Below are 25,166 nucleotides of genomic sequence, written 5' to 3'. Positions count from 1 at the left end.
TATCTTCAACTAAATAGATTCTAGTAGGTCACAAGATCACCAAGAACCCTAGAGGTGATTCACAAGATCAGCTTTTCAAGAGAGGAGTTTGCAAGAATTCCTACTATTTAGCATCATGCATAATGATAGCTCAACAATTTTGATACCTCTTCCATCCCATTGCTAGGGTTTTCTTCTCCAATTTAGCCCAACCTAGGGTTTTTGTCATCTTAGCTTTTGCTAGCATGGGGAGACTACTGATCCTATGAATCATCTTCTTCGTGATCAAAATTGGTTGCTCCAACCATAGCTGGCCATTATGCATTTGATTGAGAATAAACCTAATCCATTTCACTTGCAATTCATGGGGCATGTGAGGAATATGAGTTAATCCTTTAGCCTCAAGATGTTGATGTTTTGTTTTTAAAAAGTCATTCACACATAACCTTTCTAGGGTTTCATCCATTTCTAATATACTAATTTCTTGGATTGCATATTTGAAATGAGAATGGATGTCATTAATTAATAGGACCTTTGGAGGGACTTGAAACTGCACTCCACTCAGGTCTAGGGTTTCAGCAATTGCAAGAGTGAGCTTGAAGTCTGGTGCCTTTCATTCTACACCATGAACTAGCATGTCTTAACCTTGCTTTGCCTTGCTATTGCTAGATGCCATCTTCACTTGGTAGGGTTAGAGAGAATTCACGGTAAAATTAACTTTGATTTCATTCCTTTTATCAAAAAATTTCCATAAATGCTTGGTATGAATTTTAGATGAAATTAACAGACTATCATCCACTTTCTTGTATTGAACACTCAGTGAAGTTTTCGTGACTTGATAACCATATGCATCTTGATTACTCTCGACCTTTCTTGGTAGAGTCTATAACCCATCCTTGCTCGATAAGACAGTAATCGAACCTTGCTTGGTGATAACTTTTATTTGTTACTTGGTGATCCCTTTTACATCTTGAATGTTGATATGGATCTTTCATCTTGATAGCTAGAACTTATTTAGATGTCTTCTTTGGTAACCTAGTTCTAGTTCACCTTCTAAGAAATCAAGTGGAAATGGTGGAGTCACCCAATTCTTGAGTGACTTGTTCATCATTGCTTGGTCTTGTATTCTCGGTAGACTTTGGAACCCATTGCTGTCTCATCTATTTTCTGATGTTATTAGCCTTTGCCTTATTTTCATCTTTAATTCTTTTAGTGTTCATGTAGTTCTTGGTAAGATGACCAAGTTTAGTACAAATGAAACATCTTTTAGTAGTATCTCTTTTCCTTGAATGACACTTTACACAATTTGTTCCAATGTGTCCAAATTCTCCACAGTAATGACATCTGCACTAGGTGTTGTAGTCTGAACCAAATATAGCTTTCACAATTTTTTCAACTAGATTTAATATCTTGATTTTGAATTTTGATGATTTGTTCTCATGCTTCTTACATTTGTGGCATTTGCCTTCAAATCTTGGTTTCTCTTTGCATTCATTTTCTCTATGACCATGCTAATTACAATTGTAACATTTTCCACTAAATTTTTCTATTCCATTGCTCCAACACTTGTTTGAAATATGACCTATCCTACCATAGTGATTGTAAGTAGGTCTTTGATTCTTTTGAGCTCCTTGCTTGGATGATTCTCCTTCTTCTGTATATTCAATTCCTACTTTTCCTTTTTTTCTATAGAGATTTTTCTCATTCAATTGATTCATGTCTACATGGGATTTTATCATTCTTTCATTGGTTTGCCTTTCAAATTTTAGATCGTTCTACAATCTTTTATTCTCTAATCTTAGGTTCATGATTTCTTCATTTGCATTGGTGAGCTAATCAATGAAGTCTGCTTGTTGAAGGGATAGGTACTGGATTTTATTGTTCTTTCCTTCTATCTCTTCTCTTATCTTATTTTTCTCTTCCATAACTTCACATAATCTTACTAATTTAATTTCTTGCGCTCTTCTTACTTTTCTTACTTCTTCTTATAGTAAACCATTCTTTTCTAAGAGTTCCTTGATTGCTTCATTGGCTTCATCTAGATTACTTGAATGAAGGTCTTCAATGTAGATATGATCATTCATTTGAATTGCAAGATCTTTTCTTCTTTTTAGGGATTGAGAGAGTTGCTCCTTTTCTTTCTTGAGTTGGGCAATAGCCATTTCCAAATCTAGCTTCTCATTGTCAATAGCCTTGTCAAGTCTAAATATCTCCATGGACTTTGATCTTTGCTCAAGTTGTTAAAATTTTCTCTGAGAACCACAATGCTCTAATACCAATTGTTGGAAATATTATGATAAGCTAAGTTACCAAAAGGTAAGGGCTGAATTAGTAACTTCCAAAACTTTTATCCCAATTAGCAATTAATCCTTTATATGAATCATGATCTAACTTCATGCATGAGAAACTTAGAAAACATGAAAGCATACATAAGACTTTGACACACAAATTTGGTGACCTATAAACCATCCAAATAGAAAGTAAAATTGGGGTGTGGATGATACCCACAAGCTTTCGTACTAAGTACAAAGTTGGCCTATTAAGGCTTATATTGATCACTTTTGATGATCTGCCCTATTACGAGCAATAAGGACTACTAGGTCCACCTTGTGAAAGGATTTCCAAACATACAATAAAGTATGCACTTGTTAAAAATATTTACATAAGATTGTTAGGTCTACCTTGTTAAAGGATTTGACTAATCCACCTATTAGGATAAAGTAGTAGTTGATCTCTAATTTGTAACTTGGTTTATTGAATGAGATTTTCTTGAGTGTACAAATCACTTTGATGTGATAAATGAATACTTCCTGCTCCTTATACTATTGTATCCTTTGTAATTTGCATTTCTACTCTTTTATAATGATTACGTTACTTCCTCTTTCATTCCATACATACATAGGATGTAATACAATGCATTACATATATATCAATCCAATTACATAATTACAAAGTTGTTCACAATTCAAGTTTACACAAAATATTACAAAATCGGCCAAAGTGTAGAAACTTAGGCTCTAAGGACTGACTCGATGAGGTTCTAGTATTCAGCATCTATTGTTATGCTCGGCATCATCATGCACTTAGTAGATGTAGAAGCTTAGTCCTTAATAATCACTTCTAAGTAGTCTTGAACTTAGTTACACTGATGACTCAATGAATACTATGAAACTTGTCATATAAATTGAATCACTTGTTTACCACTGCATAGCTCAGTAAACACTATCACCTCAAGCTTGATATAAGCTGAGTCACTTGGTTAACACTCAGTAGCTCAGTCAACATTGGACTAGCATCACATCAATTGCAAACTCGGTAACCACTACACAACTTGGTTTGCACTAGTAAACTTGGCATAAACTGAGATGCTCGGTTTACACTGCTGATCTTTACAATAGTTGTAATTGCTCGGCATACACTAGAATTTGTACAAAGGACTCAGTAGCAACTATAGAACTCAATAACAATTGAAATTCTTGGTTAACACTATTAATTATGCAATAAGCTCGGTATGAACTCACAATTTGAATAAGTGTGTGTCACTAATAACAAACATGACTAGAATGTCAACACCATTCATCTAATTTGAATAAAAAAGAAATAATATTAAATAATATACCCTAAGTAATAGCAAAGGAGGACAATGGGAAACTTAGCAAACGTTTTATGAAAGAAGAAATTAAAATAGCCCTCTTCAATCTTAGTTCTAATAAATCCTCGAGGCTTGATGGTTTCCAAGATTTTTTCTTTCATAAGTGTTGGGAAATTTTAGGAGAAGAATTATGGAAAGAAATTGAGGCAGCCAGGAATGAGGGATAAATTCTTACTGAAATTAACCATACCTTCCTAGCATTAATACCAAAAAAAGTTGTGGCTATGTTACCTTTATATTTTTTTCCCATAGCTCTTTGTAATACAATATATAAAAATCTATTCCAAAGCAATAGAAAATAGGATTAAAACATTTCTTCTGAGGATTATCTTAGAGGAGTAAACTGGATTTGTACTAGGAAGATCAATCATTGATGGAATATCCATCATATAGGAAACCATACATTCAGCTGTTAAAAACAAAGAAGCTTCTATGTTTATGAAGTTAGATATACAAAAAGCTTATGATGTAGTAGATTGGAGGTTTCTATGTAAATGGCTAGAAAAGTTTGGTTTCTCCAAACAATGGATAAATGTAATCTTTACTAATTAATGGCATTCCTAAAGGATTCTTCAAGACTTCTAGGGGTATTTGGCAAGGAGGTCCCTTATCACCTTTTTTTTAATAATTATGGTAGAATCCTTGGTAGAGAAATCTAAAAAGCACAAAGTGAAGGCCTAATAAAGGACATCATTGTAATAGAAAATATTCCAAATACTACCCATCAAAAATTTGTTGATGACACCATTCTTTTAGGAATTAGTACTAAGGAAGAAACCAAATCTTTTTAAAAATTATAATGGATTATATGGTTGCATCAAGATAGAAGGTGAATGCAAAAAAATTAGAAATTTTCTTTTTAAACACTCCAAGAGATATGGAAGAATATATATATGCAGACAAATGGGCTATAAAAAGAGTAACTTTCCATGTAAATACTTAGGGATATATCTAGAAAAGGGATTCAGGAATAAAATAGGATGGGATAACATCCTAGAAAGAATTGAAAAATAGACATAATCATGGAAAGGAAAATGGCTAACTAATATGGGTAGAGTAACTAAAATTAAATCCATTTTATCAACTATTCATACTTACCCTCTACCTGCCTCTATCAATAAAAAAATGGAAGGGAAGCTAAGAAGTTTCTTCTAGAGTGGAACAAGTGGGAGAAAGAAACAAGCACTAATTAAATGGGATAAGATATGCTGACCAAAGAACCAAGGCGGTTTGGGCATAAAAAACCTATATTTGAAAAATGAGGCTTTAGGAGCTAAACTAGTATGGTGTTTATACAAGGAAAAGGATTTTAAAAATGGGAAAAGATTCTATACAAAAAATATCTTAACCCACTAAATCTGTCCTCACTCCTTAGAATTAGGAAACCTCTAGGTGGATTAGAAAACTAGAATTTTATGATGAAATGTAGGCCTTTGGTCAACAAATATCTATCATGGGATTTAGGTAGAGGAGATGAGGCTTTCCTCTGGGAAGACGCCTAAGAAGGTCTACCTCTAATCATTAACTCAAGAATATCTAGAAACAACATTATTGAATTAATTAACCTATGGGGGCCCAAGATTTTATATACCAAAACTTTGGTAAACATTGATGATTCAGAGATTTGGGCTTGGAAATCTTTAGATGATGTCAATATACCATTAATAGATAAAACTATTTTTGAGAATATCTTCAAGGAAAGAATGGTGATCCATAATAATCATGAAGATAAACTTATATAGGGAGCATCTCAAGATGGTTATGCAAAGTCAAGCTAGGTTGCAATCTTATAATTAATTCACAAAGGTGGTATAATATTGAGATCCCCCCATATCTATGTTGGGATACAACTTGTCTACCTAAGTCTTCCTTTGGGTGAAAATTCAAAAAAGGATTCTAACAGCTGATAGACTTACTAAAATTGGATTTGAAGGACCTTCTAGATGCACTACATGCAAATGCGATTTTGAAAACTTGAATCATATAATATTTGAATGTCCCTTTGCTCAAGATTATTGATATTGGGTTAAAATTAAGTTGTTGTGGACTGCTCCTCTCACATAGGATATTCAATGTCTTCTAAGGGGATGGCCAATTAAAAATAGGATTAGTATTTATGATAAATTATGGAATACAATACCATCTATCATTATGTGGGAAATATGGAAGGAAAGAAATAGACAAATATTTTAGAAAAATAGAGCTTAGTAAGATCTCATTTCTCAGTAAAGTTGAGGCATCTATCATGGAAGTTATGAACTACCATCTTAGGAATACAACTAAAATAGAAGGGACATTCTTAGAATGGGATGGGAATATGAGGAAAAATTGGACACATCTAATCAACCCCCCCTTAGTGTATCCAAAAAAGGATTCCTTAGCTAGAGAAAAATGCATATGGGAAGCACCTCTGATAGGTTGGAAGAAATTAAATTTTGATAGAGCATCTAAAGGAAACCCTAGGAAAGTAGGATTGGGATGCATGAGAAGACTAGATAATGGAGAATGGTTGTTAAAATGAGCTAAACCTTTAGACATTATTACTAATAACATAGCCAAACTAGAAGCATTAAAATAAGGCTTAAAATTAAGTATTAAAATAAAAATTAAAAAATTAATCATTGAAGCTGATTCCCAAATTATATTAAATGTAGTAAAAAAGTGATAGACACTAAATTAGAAAATGTATTAAGCCTTATAGATCAATTTGAGGAAGTTAGAATTCAACATATTTTTTGTGAAAGCAACTTAGACATAGATAAACTAGAAAATCAAGGAGGGGAGGGAGAAGACTTTATACATAGAGTAGGATAAATTGAGATTAAATATTTAGGTTTAGAATAAAATATAAGTACAAAGGATCATATTGGTATCACTTCAAGTAGTAATTATTAAAATGCATATATAGTGAAAAAAGTGAGATTTACACTCATGAGGCATCTAGGAAATTATCATTAATATTAGGCTTAGGTTTATTAGTGTCCTTCAAAGATTTAATTCATACATGTCTGCCATATATAATCAATACCTTTTTATATGAATGACCACCATCTATTATTTAAAGCATGGCTTGCTAAAACTTTTCATAGTTTTTTAACTTAGCAATCCCTATAGAAGATAGGTTAAGCATGGAGTCTTCAAATGCCCTCTTCCATGCTCTGGAAGTAAGGACAATGACATTTAGAGGGTCAATGAAGTAGGAAAGGGGGAATAGAATTCTTAATCTAGTAGATGACATTACTAGGTTCACTATCACCTGGCCTATTGGGGAGAGGGCATTCAATTATGATTTTACCTAGTGAACCAATAGCTCTATAATAGGTACCTTCATAAGATTCCTAGCTGGGGGTAGTATCGAGAAAGGGGAAATAGTCAAGTTATGCTATAACATCTTTGATATCACCTAGTTAGTATGTCTAGAAAATGTTGTCTTTAGCATGGATGAAAAGTTGTGTATTCCACTCCTTGAGGTATACATGGCATATGAACCAAAGGAGTTGCAGTGTGTCAATGTTGCTAGGAGACCATCCATGATCATCAGAGACAACATAAAATTCTTCAATGCATGGCCAAAAATGGAGGCCAACATTAATATCTTTCTTATATGGAGAGGAGTGTAGGAAGACACTAGCAAGGACTAGCTAATCAATTTTCTACAAGCATTTGAAGCCCATGTTGAGACAGATATCAATTTTAATGACCTGGCTAGACTAGAATTCTCACTACCAAATTTTATCAAGTCTAGTAGAGAATTAACAACATATGTATTCCCACTAGGGTTTAGAGTAGATGATGTTGAAAAGGTGAAGTACATAGTCATGGTATGTTGGAAGAAAGGGGAAGAGGCTCAACATTAAAAATCTTTGTGATGTTCAAGTTTTTTTGGGTTTGCTATGTTAAGGATAGTCCTTGTTAGGTTTAGGTTCTTTTAGTTTAGCAATATATGTTAGTTATGGCCCTAAGTGTGGCCTCTTTTGGTTTTTTCTTTGACTCCTTGCCCTATTGTATTTATTTTTATAGCTATTTTAGGTTAGGTTTTATGGTTAATATAAGGATTGTCTGAAATTTCTATGGATGTAGTGCACTATATGGCATTTTGGGTATGAGCCAGAACCTTCTAGTAGGGATAATATAGATAGTTTTTTCAACAAATGATATATTATGTATAAAGGATTCACTAAAGAACATATAGTTTAGCTCTTGAAATAAAAATTAGACCTATTTAGTACCAATAATTTTGGCCTTAAAGGGAATGGAATTAACTGATGGCACACGTTTTTCAGACTATGGCTAGGGCCTACATGCCCTAGCTCATCCTATGACTGGTTCTCTCCTTGCTGTGAGTTGCTAGTTCATTTTCAAAGGTGGGTGCTTGCTACAAATTGTGTGCATGTTGCTATTTTTGGTGGCATGATCCTCCATTGATCATGGGTGGGCATCTGTCTCATGTTTTGCTACTACTACATGTGTGGTAGGGCCTACAGGGGGTGTGTTGAGGGGCTTCTATCCTTCTCTCCCTCTTTAATTTTCTTTGTCTAGGCCCAAAGTGAATGGGGGAACTTGGAATCACCTCCTCCATGCCTTCTAGTGGAGATTTGAAGATGGGTCATTTGATTTCAATAGTGCATGCTAGTAGTAAGGGTTTGGATGGTAAACCCCAATTGGGGGAAGGAGAATCCTCTTCAAATGGGAAGATACAATTACAAAAAATTAATGGATGTTTGTAGAAGGCCAAGGTCTGACCAATTTTGGTTATTCAACACAAAAAGGTTTTGGAGGATGTCGAGTACTGGAGAAATCATGTTCTTATTTGCAAATTTTTGGCCTTCACCTTTCACTGTTTGTGTTAGATTCTTCAGTCCATCAGGTGTGGAACCCAGAAGGAGATACGGAGATTCTAGTAGCAACTAACAATTATTTCATGGTTATCTTCTCAAGCATGTCAGATAGGAATAAGGATTTTGAAGGTGACCCTTATTTCTTTAATTAGGTGGGACTTTTTATCAAGGCTTTAACTCTGCTGAGGAAATCCCTTCTCAACTTGCAAAGACTTCCTTTGGAATTTTGGAGGGAAGATATTCTTCACTCAATCTCAATGCTTCTAGGAAAACTTGTGGGACTGGCTACACAAACTCAAGATTGTAAGGTAATCTCTTTTGCTCGTAGTTGTGTAGAAGTTGATTTAAATAACCCATTGCTAGATTCTATGGAGATTTGTATGGGCTCAATTTCCTGGATTCAGTAGCTAGATTATGAGATCCTACCATTTAGATGCAAAATTTTCCATGAGTATGGACATTTATTTCATAGGTGTCCCAAGAATAAGAACTCCAACTTGGATGCTCTTGAACCCCATAGAGTGGACAAGGGGAAGGCTAGGTTATCTAAAGGATTTGTTGATAGTGGTGGATTTACTTAGGTTAAATCTCATAACAGAGGTAAAGGTAAGAAGAGAACTTGGATGGACAGGAAGACTGATGACACCTTTAACAAGTTTGATGTTCTTGGAGACATGGTCCAAGAGGAGGGTATCACAGTTGAGATTTCTTTTGAGGCCAAAGGTCAACACAAGATTCTAGTTGGGGATATGCAGAGTGAGGATCTATTTCTAGTTACAAGGGATCTATAGGCTAGGTAGCTAGATATTGATTTGCCTCCTCTTCTTCAGGATATTGGAGATATTTGTGGGTCACAGGGTTTGAAGGGCCTAGTCTTGGTGTCTCTTGACCCCCTTATGCCCAAAGGAACTTCTAATTTCACAAAGAGTAATAAGGTCCCTCTTGCTTTAGGCATATAGTAGAAATCCTTCAAAAAGGGGCCTTTAGATAAACTGACAAAGAGTGATACAAAGTCTAATCAGGAGAAGGTGAAGATTATGGGTGAAAATTTGGTTGAGTCTAGGTCAATGAAACCCATTGATTCTGATTTTTGTCACCCCCATAAATGATTGTGCTATCATGGAATGTAAGGGGGTTGAATAGCATCCCCAAAAAAAAGGTTGTTTGTAGATTAATTGAGTCTTAGCCTCCTAATTTGGTCTTTATTTAGGAAACAAAACTTTCATTGGATGGTTTGGCTAATTGTGTTACATGTATCTAGCCCCAGGGCTCTTGGCCGGGGGTGGGTGACTTGAACTTTTTAAGTGGGGTGGCTTGCTTCTGAAACCCAAGGAAAGTCTCCCCCTTATGGTGGATCTCCATTCGATGCTCCATTTCTTTGGTTTCTACTAGCTTTGAGACTAGAGAAAGGTGCCTTTTGTCGAATATTTATGCTCCTACTAAATTTACAGGTAAATCCCAGTTATGGGCTCATATTAGATTCATCCAGTCCCTGGAACCCTTTCTCCCATGGATGATGGCTAGAGATTTTAAAGTAGTTACTAGTCTAGAGGAAAAGTAGGGTGGGCTAGCTAGGCTAGACCCGTCTTCTAATTTTCTCAAAGATACATGATTAGCTCATTGAATCTCATTGATGTGAAGCCAACCAATGATGTCTTTATGTGGAATAATTAGAGATGTGGTGGCATGGTTATCTCAAAAAGGCTTGATAGATTTTTGGTTTCATGCTATTGGTTAGACAACAAGTGGATCACCAATTCTAAAATTCTTGACTGGAGGGGCTCAGATCACTGGTCCATTAAGCTTTCCATCATTTCATATAGAGCTACAAAGAATCCCTCTTTCAAATTTCAATTGATGTGGCTCAAAGATTTTCCTTTACCTGATCTTATGGTGAATTAGTGGTATGACAAGATGCCTGCTCATGGTATGGCCATGTACATTTTCAATAAGAGGCTTCAACATATGAAGTATAGGCTTAAGAGATGCAACAAATACTGCTTCAGGTTGCTACATGTTCAAAAGACTAACACTCAAACCAAGATGGATGATATTACTCGCTAGATTCATGACCATGGGTTGAGTTCTAAGCCAAGTAAAGCTAAGTCCACTACTCTTAAGGATCTAGAAGAATGGGAGCTTCGGGAGGAAATTTTTTGGAAGCAAAAATCTCGTATAAATTGGCTTTAGGAGGGGGATAGTAACACTTCTTTCTTCTACAACTTGGTTAAGGCACGCAGGCATGGGAATTCTCTCTCCTCTCTTGTCTTAATGGATGGAGCACACATATTTTCTTGTGAAGATATTTCTAGGGAAGCAGTCAATTACTTCTCTGCTCTATTCTCTAGGGAGAATCTTTTTGTTGGGCCTGAGGAGCGGGATATTTTGGATTGTATCCCTCACCTTGTCTCTGATAATATGAATGGTACCCTCTTAAGTCCTATCTTACTTTTTGAATTGGAGAAAGTTGTGTTCAATATGAATAAAGGTAAGGCCTCTAATCCAAATGGTTTTCATTGAGTTTTTCCAAAAATTATGGGAGATAATAAAGTATGATCTCCTAGAGGTGGTCCAAGAGTCACATAGAAATAAACAGATGCTAAAGTCTTTGAATTCTACCTTCTTGGCTCTTATACCTAAGAAAGGAGGGGAAAATTAGTTGGACCGATTTAGGCCTATAGTGTTATATAATGTTGTCTATAAGATTATCACCAAATTTTTTGTCGAAAGGCTCAAGCCACTCCTTGGTTCTTTGATTTTTGTTGAACAAGGTGGCTTTGTTGATGGAAGACAAATTTTGGATGGGGTTGTGATAGCAATGGAGGCTGTACACTCTATGGCTAAGGAGAAATCCATGTTCATTAAGCTGGATATGGCCAAAAATTATGATAGGGTGAGCTAGGAGTTCTTACAGAAAATTCTTTTGACTTTTTGGTTTGGTGAGGTGTGGGTGGATTGGATTCTTAGCTATGTGACCTTGTCCTCCTTCTTAGTTCTTATGAATGGAGAACCTTCAAAGCTATTTTTTGCTTCTTGAGGACTTCGACAAGGGGACCCTCTATCTCCCTACTTGTTCATTATCATGGCAGAGGATCTTGGTAGATTTTTGAAAACTCAAGTGCGGTAAGGACTTATCTAAGGCTGAGTTGGAAAAATGATTGTCCTTCACATTCTCATCTTCAATTTGTGGATGATACTAGAGTGATGGTCATGGCTAGAATTATTTAGGTAGTAAACATCAGGAAAGATTTGGATACCTATTTGATAGCCTCAAGTTAGAGAATTAATGAGGATAAGTCTTTCATTTATTTCTTTAATACTCCTCGGCTTATTCAGAACAAGATTGCTAGAATTCTTAGATTCCAAATTGGTTCCCTTCCCTTGATGTATCTAGGGGTCCATTTTTCCTTGGGTTCTTAGTGGAGGGATTATTGGTAGGGTATTTTGGATAAATTCAAGAGTAAGGTTAGTCATTGAACTTATAGATGGTTATCTTCTGCTAGGAGAGTGGTTTTGCTAAAGAATGTGGTGTAGTCTCTTCCCATTTACAGGTGTTGTGTTCAGGTCCCACCCTCTAATTTTGTGAGAGACTTTGATGCTTTATCTTGGAAATTCTTTTCGTCTAGTAGATTTCTTTCCTCAAAGTAGAGCCTGGTCAAGTGAGAGTCAATGTGTAGACCAAAACATGCTAGTGGCCTTGGGCTTTGTTCGATGGCTCTTGTTGTCATGGCCTTGGCTACCAAGTTGTACTAGTGATGGTGTAACAATCAAGACCAATATTGGGCCAAGATCCTTTCCCATAAGTACTTTCTTGGTTCAGATTGCTCTAAGGTGCCACGAATTCCTTTGGTGGGTAAAGGCTCATGTATTTGGGATACTCTTAAGAAGGGAGCCCATCTAGTTAAGGAGGGTCTCTTTTGGATTTGCAATAGAGGCTCAGATACTCTTTTTTGGCAGGACTCTTGGGGTGGCCATCCTCCCATTATTTCTAGTTTTCCCTAGCTTATACCCCTTTCCCATACTTTTACTAATGCTGGCTAGCTTAAGGTGGAGCATTTTAAGACCATCAAATGCCTAGGCCAGGTTGAGGTGACTTGCTGGAAGGACTCTCAGGAGTGGGCAATTGGTGGCTCTATTGAGGATTGTGCCCTTCTTTCTAAAGTTTTGCAAACCAAGTTTTGTAGCTCACTTAATGGCAAGGATAGCTTGGCTTGGAGTCCTAGTCCAAAGGGTAAATTCACAATTGCTCAAGGCTATGCTACTCTTGATAGGGGCTTGTATGGTCTAGCTGAAGTGCATTGGTGGAAGAAGGTTTGGAGCCACTTTTCTTGGCCCAAATGTAATTTTTTCTTATGGTTGTTGGCTTAGAAGAAATGCCTCACTTGGGAGAATCTTTGCAAATGAGGCTTCCAAGGACCTTTGATTTGCTTTCTTTGTTTGCACAATGAGGAGTGTGCCTCTCACTTTTTTTTTCTCTGTCCTTTTTTGAGAGAGATATGGCATAGATGGTGGGAGGCTTGGTGTCATGGGTGTATTCATGCCACTTCTCTTATTGGTTTCTAGGAAAGTTTGGGTAGACCTCCAGCGAAGACTTCTTTCTTACAAGTTACCTATATGGTTGGCCCAATTTTCATTCTTTGGAACCTCTGGCTAGAAAGGAATCACAGAATTTTTTTTGATTCCAAATTAGGAAGTAGTCAATTATGGAAGATGATTCTCAATAGGCTCCAAGAAATGATTTATGCAAAGTGTGATATGTCTGATAGTGTACAGCCAGGGGATCATGTTATTGTGAGGAATCTGAACCTAGAAGTTGATAGTGAGAGAGATATTATGGGAAAAAGACCTAGTCATGTTAAGCAGTGGATGTGTCAGGATAGGAGGTGGTCTCCTCCCATGACTAGGATTTTGAAGATAAATACAGATGGTTCTTCTCGAGGGAACCTTGTTCATGATGGTATTGGTGCTATTGGTAGAGGCAGTGATGGTAATGCAATTTTTCTCCTCTTCATTTACAAGGGTCAACATTCTAATAATTTGATGGAGGCCCTAGCTATTAAGGTTGTTATTGAGCACGGTTGCACTTTAGGATGGTGAAAGATCATCTATGAGTCTAATTCTCAGATTGTTGTGGATATGCTAAATAACTAGAGGTTGGAATATGTTCATTGGCAACTTGCCTCTATGGCCAGAAAAATTCTAAGTCTTTGTAAGTCCTTAGACTTTGTCTCCTTTCATCATATCCCTCGCGAATGGAACATAGTGGCAGAGTCTCTGGCAAAGTGGGCTTCAGAGAATGTGAGTGGATGGGGTATTAATGGCAAGGATGATTTATCTTATGAGTATTGTGAGATCACTGATCAATTTTTATTAGAGGAAAGTAGTATGTAGTGTTTTTTTGGGCCTTTGGCCTTTGCTCTACATCTTGGATTTGATTGAATAAATTCTTACCCCTTTTTCAAAAAAAAAGAAAAAAAATTCTGGCCTTGAAGAAGTAAGGTTTTATATACTAATCTAGGTTTCATACCTATGTTTGGATTGCAGATCAAAGAACTATATTTCCCTTATTTGTTTATTTCTTGAGTGTGCTTCTTTTTAGCAGAGGATTTCTTCATGTTGAATGTTTGCCAGTAGGCAAATAGTATTTTTTGATTAGTATTAGCTTCTATAGTAGTTAAATGTTAGCAGTAGAATGCCTTCAATTTAGCTTAGAGGGGATTATGAAAATACATTTCACTCTAAGAATTAATGGTAATCTGAACAAATAGAAGATTGAGCTTCATAATTAGAAGAAAATCATAAGTATTACATAATTCTTTTTATAAATCTCATTAGTATAGCTTAGGATACTATTAATGTGTCAATGTTTAGTACACATATGATTAATGCCCAACATTAGCTAGAGTGAATTTATGAATTGATGAATTTATGAATACTAAATTTGAAGTGTGGTAATCCTAAAATATGAATGAATTTGAATTACCTCCTATAGATTTGTTTTGCAGAGACTATTAGTAGGTTGATCAGACTTTATCCTAACATCTTTCTTCCAGATAGTTGTATTTTGTCATGTAGATGCTTGGTGGGACCTTTAAAGATTAAAAGTTGGAATCTAACCATTTTAGTACCTAGTTTTCTTTATAACAAAATTATCTCTATAAATGTATCATCTAATTATGTAAAATCATGAATGTGAGAGATTCATGCATACTGGATATGCCCCTTTTAAGTCTATATAATATAGGACATCAGTCTCGGCCAAGATTGGAGGTTTTCTTTCTTTGTTCTTTCCTACTAGTGCCCATTTGAATGGAGAACAATGTACCTTTTTCTATTTGAATATAATATAAAGGCTTTGGCCATTTATCGATAAAAAAAAATTGTTATCTAACTAAACTAACTTATATATATATATATATATCAAGGTGCCTATATTTCATCAAATCCTAACCCACACAAAAAAAACCTTAGGATTTGATGAAAAATAGGTGCCTTGAGAAGGATTACTCTCGAAATATCATATATATAAAAGTATATATAAGCTAGTAGTAGTCATTGCACACCATTGAAGACATTTTTGAAGATTTTGGATGATAATAATAGTGTTTTTTCTTTTTTTTCTTTTTTTTCTTTTTAAAAAAATTGTTCTAATTTTTTTTTAAAAATAGATCATTTTTTTAACTCTATTATAGATATGGTTGCAGTTAGGCTTAGGATTCAAAGTGCAATTATTAGTTCTATTTTCATAAGGTTAGTATCAAAGTATTCTTTTAGATGTTTTAAACATATTGTATATGCAGTACTTTAGTTGCATAATTTTAAAATGACTAGTTTTCTTCAATTTAGTATAATGTTATTAATTTATTCAACTTTGAATTATGTATACCTTTAATTTATATGTTGTATGATTAGAGTTAGGAACATGATTATAAATAGGGACACAAATAGATTTAGTGAAATGATTCCTCATTAGAAGTAGGGTTATAATTAGATTTAGCATTAGGAATATGGCTAGGGGAACAATTAGACATAGAGTGAGGGTTAGGGTTAGGAGCTAGGTAAGATTAATATTGAAGTGGTAAATAATATTATTATGCTTACAAATATAATCAAATTTTATAATGTTTACAATAAGCCTCAATTTACTTGGTGCAAGATTATGCAACAAAATATCTGGACAATAATGACCCTACAAGAATTTTTTCTATCTTGGATCCTCCAAAAGGCTCAATTATTTGGGATTTCATGATAGCTTCACAGGATATTGTAGTAAAATATGTTTGTTGGGAAGTAAATAATGGTAGTATGGTCAATTTTTGGAGGGACTCTTGGAATGGTCAACCTCCTTTATCAAAAAGCTTGATCTCTTCGAATATTATCAAGGTTTTAGAATTTCATTGGGGTACTCAACTCAATCAGTTTGTAGCTAGTGTATGTGAAAATTCAAGGAAAGTGAATTGGAAAAATCTAGATGTGTTACCTTTGACATCTCAGGAAATTAATCAATTCAAAGATATCTTGGCATCTAAGCAAGTCTTCATATTTGGATCTAAAGATAATATTATTTGGGCTTTAACTAAGGATGGCCAATATTCAATAAAAGAGGGTTATAAAATCTTGCAACAAAATGTTTCAAATAAAGTTGCTAGTAGAGAAATCACATTTTATTGGAACCATAGTGTGCTTCCAAAGGCAGGTTGCTTCACTTGGCTTGCATTGAAGCATAGGATATTGACTAGTGACAGATTGAATAGATCACACATTGCCCCATGATTCAACTGCATTTTTTATAAAGAGTGAAGAATTAGTGGATCACCTTTTTGTTACATGTTCATTTGCAAATAAATGTTGGAGTTTCATTATGAATAAGTTAAACTATTGTACTCCACTCCAAAGTAATTTATGGGATCTATTTCAATCTTGGCCAATCCTTTATCCAAATTCATTATTTGCAAATCTTTGGAAAAGTATTCTGGCATCAGTTGTATGGATTATTTGGTGGGAATGGAATAAGTGCATTTTTAGAAAAGAGAGTCACATGTTAGAAAATATTTAGTAGGAAATTGAGAGAGTAATCTTAGAAGTGACAAACACAAGTTTGAGAAATTCTAAATTTAATCCTATTGTTACTTCTTAGGACTCTCAAGTGATTCAGAAATGGAAGTAGTTAATCATTCCCAATGGTTGGAAAATTAATAACATAACCTCTTCTTCCTTATCTTGGAGGAATTTTTATTAGAGATCCCCATCTATGGGATATTGGAAACTAAATTTTGACAGGGCATCCAAAGGTAACCTAGGAAATCATAGTTTGGGGGCATGCATCAGAGACCCTCATGGAGTAGTAGTGGCACTTACAACTTCACCTTTGCCTATTGGTACAAATAACATGGTAGAGGCTCAAGATCTACTTGGTGGCCTCATTTTGGCTAAACAAGGTAATTTTTTATTGTTGCATATTGAAGGAGATACTTTAGTAATTATAGAAGCCTATATTTATAGAAAAATATACTCATGGAAATTAAAGTACATTCTCAATCAAATCTGGCAGCTTCTAGATGAATGCCAAGATGTTTGCATCTCACATACATTTTAGGAAGGAAACCAAGTATTTGATTACCTATCAAATTTAGGTTGTGATGGGTTTTTATTTTCATCACTACATCCATTATCTATGATCAAAAAGTATGATTCTCTTAAAAGATTAATATATATTGATAAGACTGCCTACTCATGCCCACACCATTATTTTGACAATGATTTGGTATAGTTAGTACATTCTGAATTAATTAAACATGAGGTGTATCATTTGTGTTTCATAGGAAAAATTTGGGCAATTATGGTTCTGTCAGGAAGTATAAAATGCAGCTTTACTAAAGGACACACTTCATGCAAATTCACATGGTTTTTATGGTGTCAAACCAAAATACACTCTGGATCTTATGGATAGGGATTTGACATTTCCATTTATATGTGTTCTCTCCATTGCATATCTCAATAGATTTTTAGCCGACTCTAATATGTAGTTTCTTTATTTGCTCCAAAATGATGAAAGGGATTGATATTTATGCATCCTACGAATTATGTCACAAACATTATGTTGCCAAATAATTACTGCATTTGGATTCCTCTGAGACCTTATGAAGGTGTGTTTCCTACTAATCTAAGTGATTTTGTGCTTGACTTGATGTTTATTGTTCATTCTCCCACTATTTGGCAAGCCATTTGACATGTAATTGGTGAAGAATTACTAGTTTCTTTGGTGCCCCACTTCCTTTATCCATCAAACCTGGTCTCCATTTTCCTATCCACTACTATGGACCTTATGAAATCTCCTTTGCTTCTTCAATTTTTGGCTCAAAAGGTAATACAAGGCCATTTTATTGCTGACAACAAATTGTTTGTGGCTATGCAACATTATGATCTATGGAGTGGAATGGCCCTGGTGGGGGGTTTATTCTCACATTCACAATTACTTTTCAAGCATGAATTTTTTGTTTTGTTTGAAGCCCTCAATAAGGCAATAGATTCTCATAGCCCTTTCCATATGAAAAATGCATTGCAAGCCACCTCCTCTATTTTAGGCTTTCAGCTTGAAGAGAGAGTCAAGAAAGTTAGATATGCCCTCATAGATTTGCACAAGTTCGCAAATTTGATTCACACTTAGGGTCCAATTTTGGGGAATGTGAATCTTTAGATTAAACAAAGGAATGCCTAGAATTTAGTATTTGAATTAGTAATCCCATTGCATACGACATCTCAAGCTAGCTTGAGTTGGTCTCCCAACACTTCAAAGGTGGTGTGTACTAGATGGGAACCTAAGAGTGCTTGTGGTTGCGGCTAGAGTGCAATAGATGTCACGCATGTATGTGAGAAAAGTGCTACAATGTATGAACAAAAAAATGCTTGGGGGGATTTAAGTGTTATGGGTGTCAAGAGTTCTCCTAGTTGTGATGATATGGAGGAATGAATAGTGGTTTGTACTTGGTTTTTTGGTATGATCTTGTCTTTTTGGTCTTTTTGATGGATAAATTGTAAATGTGAAATTCGAATGTGCTAATAATCAATTTTTGAAAGCTGATATCATATTATTGGGTGATAGTTGATACACCTTAATATAATTATTATTTTTCAATAGTTTTCAAAAAACTATGTAAATATATGGGACAACACTGGGTTTTCTTTACTAATTCTTTCCTAGTTGACCTTTTTGAATCAGATTAATAAAAATATTATAGTGGCTTGCCACTTTTGCCTAAAAAAATAAATAAATAAATTATAATCTTATATTTATGTTTTTGTGTTAGGATTAGGGTTAGTATTATATTATAGTTAATATGGGTTCATATTAAGGTATACATGCATATGGTTAAGGTTATAGAGGTTAGGATAAGGTTTACAATTGGAGTTTAAGGTTGAGTTTATGGGTAGGGTTAGAGTTAGAGTTAAGACTTCAATTATGTTTCAAACTCTCTCTCTCTCATATGAACTCATAATCCATCTAAATGTACCTTCTCTTAATCCATATAAATATACCTTCTCGAGCACTCTCTATTTATCTCCCCTATTGCTAGTTCACTCTATATTAAAAATAAAATATAAACCATTCTCTCTCACAAACACACACATACACATCCCTTTCTACTTTGTCTAGATATGCCCCCTAATAACCATCTCTTTCTTTCCACCCCAACTCATCTTACCATCATTTTCCTCTCTACCCAACCCTCCCTCCCTCGCCCTCTCTCTTAAAAGTATAATATGAAGATCTCCATCTACTCCCCTACTTGTTTGCACTCTCTCTAGTTATGACCCCTAGATCCCCCCATCTCTCTCTCTCTCTCTCTCTCTCTCTCTCTCTCTCTCTCTCCCTCCTTCCCTCTCTAGTAATTCCCCCTAATCACCCTCTCTCACTATTCCCCCCATCTCTCTAATCTCTCTCTCTATTAAAAACATAATAGGATCCCTTACCTCTCTCTATATGTATGCCACCTAATCTCCCCCTCTTTCACTCTCTCCTACCTTATCTCACCATTATATCCCTCTCTCTGCCCCAATCTATAAGATCTCTCTATTAAGATAATCTTTAGCTATTGAAAATGTAATATGAGTTCCCATCACTCTCTCTAGGTATGGCCCCCTCTCCTCCCTCCCTCCCCTTAACCAAGTGTCACTCTATCTTCCCTCCATTAAAAACATAATATGCATCTTTTTACAATTAGACTATGGCTATTATTATGGTTATCTTTTGTGTTTACATATGTTATAATAAGATGCATAACTATGTTTCCTTTCATATGTATTTTGTTATTGTATTTTCTTAGATTGAATCCCAAATAAAGTATATAAGAGTTGAGAAAATTATATAGTTGAAAATTTTATCAAATAATTTTTTATTAAAAAGAACATTTAACTACATATTATTATAATATTATACAATAATATATAATATTAGAAAATTCAAATCAAAAAAATTGTATAGTAATTTTTATTTTAAGGGTAGATCATATCTATCACTTGAAATGAAAATAATGACCTATGCAATATTAATCATTTAAAAGTAAAAATATTGAAGATATAAACAATTATATTTAATTTTATCTTTGATTTAAGTTATCTTATATCTCATTAATAATATTGAAAACTCTTTATTTATTGGAAAATGAAACTAACAATCTTGTTATATTTGAATAAACTCTAAATTGATTTAGAAACCAAAAAATTAGAAACAATTCTATTCTATTTTATATTTGATCTAGTTTTAAAATCTATCGATCATACTCACACCTCACATATTTTAAAATATAAATATAATTTTTTATTTGTTGAAAAAAGATTGATCATATCTTTAATTTCAATGGTGGGTCTTATCTGTCATTATGGAAAGAATAAATTAAAATATAGTCAATTAAAAATGATAATTTCTATTTAGAACTTAAATAATATTAAATACAAATTTAAATAATAAATTCAAAAGTATTATTAATAAATCAAAATGAGAGATAAGAAAATGCGGTCTGTCTTTTTATTTTCTCCAATAATAAGTGTATATTTCAGTATGTTTCTAAATCAAATTTGATTTGTTTAAACTCAGAAATCAATATGAGCTTTGAAGAGATGGAGTCTCACCTTAATGTGTAAAACTAGGTTAGTTCTAGTTTAACAATTTTATTTATGAGTGTATAATTTCTTCAAGAAGTGGCATGATAATTATATGTTAGCCTCTATTAATGTCTCAAAGCTTTGTATTGAGAATTCAATCTAGATAAGTTGCACCATGGGGAGACCATAATTAGTAATCTAGATTAGTTTAAGAATTTGAGCTAAGCCCTTCGAATCATCAGCACAAAATCAAATCATGTCTAACTTATTGATGCTACAAACTCATTTTATGTTTTTCACAAATGTAAGCTTGTTTAGGGTTTAGGATTCCTAAAGTTTACTCTATTGTAAAATCTGTGAGTTCAAATGCTTTCAAGCTTATTTCACGTTTGTTGTAATTCCATCTATGTGGTTGAATAGGACACCATTACATTATCATTTTAATTCAAGCCAAGGATCCTAACACCAATCGCCACACTTGACCTCACTTTTAAACATTGGAAGCATTTTTACTAAACATAATGAATCTAGAATAAAAAATTTAAATTAAAAACAAAATATTTAAAGTTTTTTTTTAAAGAAATGTTAGTGAGAAGAGATCATAAAATACTAAAACTAGAGCCCTATAGGGTTGTATAAAAATTCTTAGAAGATTTCTTACCAATTTAATCTGTAGATATTAAGGATTGAGGATTTCTTAGATTCAATATAACTCTCCCAATTATGTGTGCTCTTGGGGAGTATTGTCTCAGGATTTCTATTATTTTAGTTTGGTTATTTTAATACACACCCTATGTATTATGTTGTTATAGAGATCCTAGCCTCTATTGCACTATTCTTTATTATCTATCCTTTTTTATTTAACCTCTCATTTTTATATTCTTCAATAATCATGTTCACAATTCCATTGTCTATTATGTTCTATTGACAATAGTAGAGGCATAAAATTACCTTGTAAATACATGTGCTAAAATTAGGATAAAACCTTAAGTATGTAACCATATTTTCTAATCCTTGTGAATCTAGGAAATAGTTCAAATTTAACAATTTTACTATGGAGAAACTAAAGAACGGTTCAAAAAATATAATTAAAACTAGTTTTAAATATTCAAACATATTCAAAAATCTCTATCTTACAAATAAAAGACCAAATATAGAGATGAAATATGCAAAAGCACAAAATAGAAATCTAAAACTATAAACCTAAAATAGAAAGAATATGTTTCCTAAACATTTCTTATGCTATTTTAATGATATAGGAAGTGTAGCAGATAGGGAAAAATCCTTTGAGGACAAACCCTAAAAGACTAACAACATAGAGAGTATTTTTGTTGATGAAAATAAGAATGCAAGGAGTGGAATTATAGAGTGAAAGTTGGGTTAACCACCCCTGAGTTAATTAACCATAGCTCTTGACTCTTTGATAGTAAGACTGTATGGCATCATCAAAACCAAGTTTTACCTTGATTTTATGATAAGAGGCACATTTATATTCTAAATGATACAACAAATGGTATGTTTTAGAGCTTTTCATAGAAAAAAAATGTTGTTTTACATATTAGTGCTTCTAAGTCCAAGGCTTTTAGTTCCACTATAAAAGTAAGCATATCATCACCTTCATTCAAAGCCCAAAGAGATATATACCACTCATTAAACTTCTTAAATTATTTTGAGAGAATATTTTTGTTTTCAATTCCATTTTCATATTCTTTGCCTTTAAAATGATCAATATAATCAAGACTCCTATTTGATGAGGATCCTCCTTTAAGGTTGAATCTTTGCACACTAAATTTAAATTTTCCTTCTAAGTAACCTTTACTAAAATCCCGGCCATCATTCTCAAGATCACTATCAAATTCACTAGAATGTTGCACATGAATTGCCACACCAGTGAAGCCTACTCTATGAAGAACTAATCCTAAGTAATGGGAATATCTGTAAATGTATGTGAGATTTCAACTCTATATTATAAGCACAAAGTTCCATTGATATGGTTGCCATGCAAAGTGTGGAAAAGCATTGTAGCCATGTGAAGTGTTATAAGGTTGTCACATGTCTATGATGTTCAACTATGTGGATTGAATTAAAAATTTGGAAAATATAATACAAGTGAATTAATATAAAGCTACCACATATGAAATGGTTCCTACTACATGTATTGTTAATAAATGTCCAAATGTTCGTAAATAAAATTTCCTATTTTTCACAATAGAAAAATAAAAAGACCACCAGAAAATTTAGAACTGACCAATCATAAAATAAAAATAAAATGACAAAATCTCACTTTAATAAAGTATTTTGGAAGAACATAGGATAAAAGGGCTCCACACAATTTCCTAGGATTGAATTAATAGGTAAGAGCGATATGAAAACTTTAGTCTCCACCTATTTATAGGTGGGACTAATAAATTTTATTAATGATGAAAAGTTTAATTTATTTATTTTTGAATAAATTAATATGTTAATAGAAGAGATTTTGGTTTTAAATTTTGAAGTTTTAGAGAAAAGAACATTAATATTATGTCTTATTTTTATTTTATTTTATTTGAAATTATTTTCTAGGCCTATTATTTCAACCCTTTTTTTTTGGGCACATTATTTTTGATTGCCTCCTATTTTTGGGGCCTATAATGTTAGGCCCATTATTATGGAATAAAAAAAGACATTTCATATGTAACCGCCTTCCATTGTTTTTTCTTTACATGGAAGATTCCTTGGAATATTCCCATTGTTGCTACCATTGTATATGCTCTCTAGATAATTAGAAACCAAAATGTCACAATAGTTAGAAAATGAAGTTATTGTCATTTATAGAACCAAATATTTAGATTTTTTTTTTTTAAATTATAAATTAAATCTTTCATAAACTCAATTGAATATTTATTTCAATCTTAATACTTTAGTTTTAACATTTAAACTAGAAATAACATGTCTTCAAAGTTTTCAACAAGTAAAAATTAATTTTTGAATTTTTTTTTGATGAATAGTCCCTTCCTTATATTAAAAAAAATACAATAAAGTTACATATTCACAAAAAAAGGGGCCGAGGGAAATAGGATCACCCCTCGAGTTCAAACATTCAAATTAAAAAATTATAATATTAAAATACTATTAACTTCAATTTAAATATTTGACTTTTTCACATCTTCTTACTTGTGAAAGTGGAGAAAATGGTTTTTAAAACCTAACTAATATTTTTTTTAATAGCTAAAAACTATTTAGTTTAAAAGTTAATAATAATATTTTTTTTGTAATTCCAAAAATCTTGGCTAAAAAAATGTAACATGGAAATAGATTCCACGAAAAGGGGTCCTATAAGACTAAACAAATTCAACCAATCATGTTTCTAATAAATATTTTTTATAAAATATAAATTGGACAAATAAATGTAAAAACTATAGAAATATGTCATTTAGAAAAAATAATAGGGTTTGATTTGTGGAAAATAATGAGTTTTGAATGAGAGTGAATATTCATTCAAAGAAAAATATTCTAAAAGTAAAATATTTTTAAATTATCTAAACAAATTGGGAGAGAACTATTAAAAAGTTTCCTTAATAATAGGAATATTATATATGTGAAAGCAAAGCCTTTATATTCCTAATATTATTTTCCTAATAATGCTTTAAATATTTTTGATATGAAATATCTAACTGAGTCACTTTATACTAAAAGGGGTAAGGCATTGATTTATTTCTAAGATTAAAGTATATTATTAATATATTTTATGTGCAAGAATATTGGATATCAAGCATAAAATAAAGAGATCACAAGAACCTATCATATGCAATTATCAAATATTAATCATTTTTAAACGTAAAGGCATGAGCTTTCATGGAGATGGCAAAGATGATGCAAAAGCTTCCAAATTAATTATTATTAAAGCTTTTGCATTTTAATTATAAAGTATTTAGTTGCATTTTAGGTTATAGTTAGGAAGTATTATGATGATCTGAAGCTTGTTTGCATCCTTTCATTCTTTATAAAGGATACTAGGATCATTCACATTAGATACATAGTTAGATAGTGAATAAATATTACAAATTATGAGGCACTATATGGATGCTTATTGCAGTATGATTAGGTAATGTAACTTGAACACAACTCAATTGTACTTTTTTTTTTTGAATCAATAAAAGATGTTATTTCCCTCTCAAATTGGGAAATTTTTTTTTCAATATGTGTATACTATATTGTCCTCTTGGATCTAAAACTATTGCTAGATAGATAGGACTTTATGAATACTCTTGATTATCAGATATTTTCATACTGCATTGTGGTATCTATCTAATTGGTCTCATTTAGTTGGGTTTAAATTCATTTATACTAGGGTTTCATGTTCAACTAATTTGTGTGTCTAGTAGTTGATGGTGTGACCAGTCATCTCCAAAAAAGTTTGATGATAAGTACATGCAAGGTTGACTCCATTTGACCAATTTGGAAAAAGGATTTAGTTTGTAGATTCATTTGAGTTGATATATAATTGTATGTTGGTGTGGTTCTTTACTTTAATCATCTACATATCATTCATCCATATTTCCAATCATCATTTAAAAGCATTTCAAATAAATTCTAAAAGAATTTAGCCTTATAAT

The sequence above is a fragment of the Cupressus sempervirens genome, chromosome 5 (assembly GCF_028749045.1).
Source record: "Cupressus sempervirens isolate cs-2001-9-10 chromosome 5, ASM2874904v1, whole genome shotgun sequence".
In the NCBI taxonomy this organism is placed as follows: Eukaryota; Viridiplantae; Streptophyta; class Pinopsida; order Cupressales; family Cupressaceae; genus Cupressus; species Cupressus sempervirens.
Note: the sequence above shows the minus strand (reverse complement) of the source record.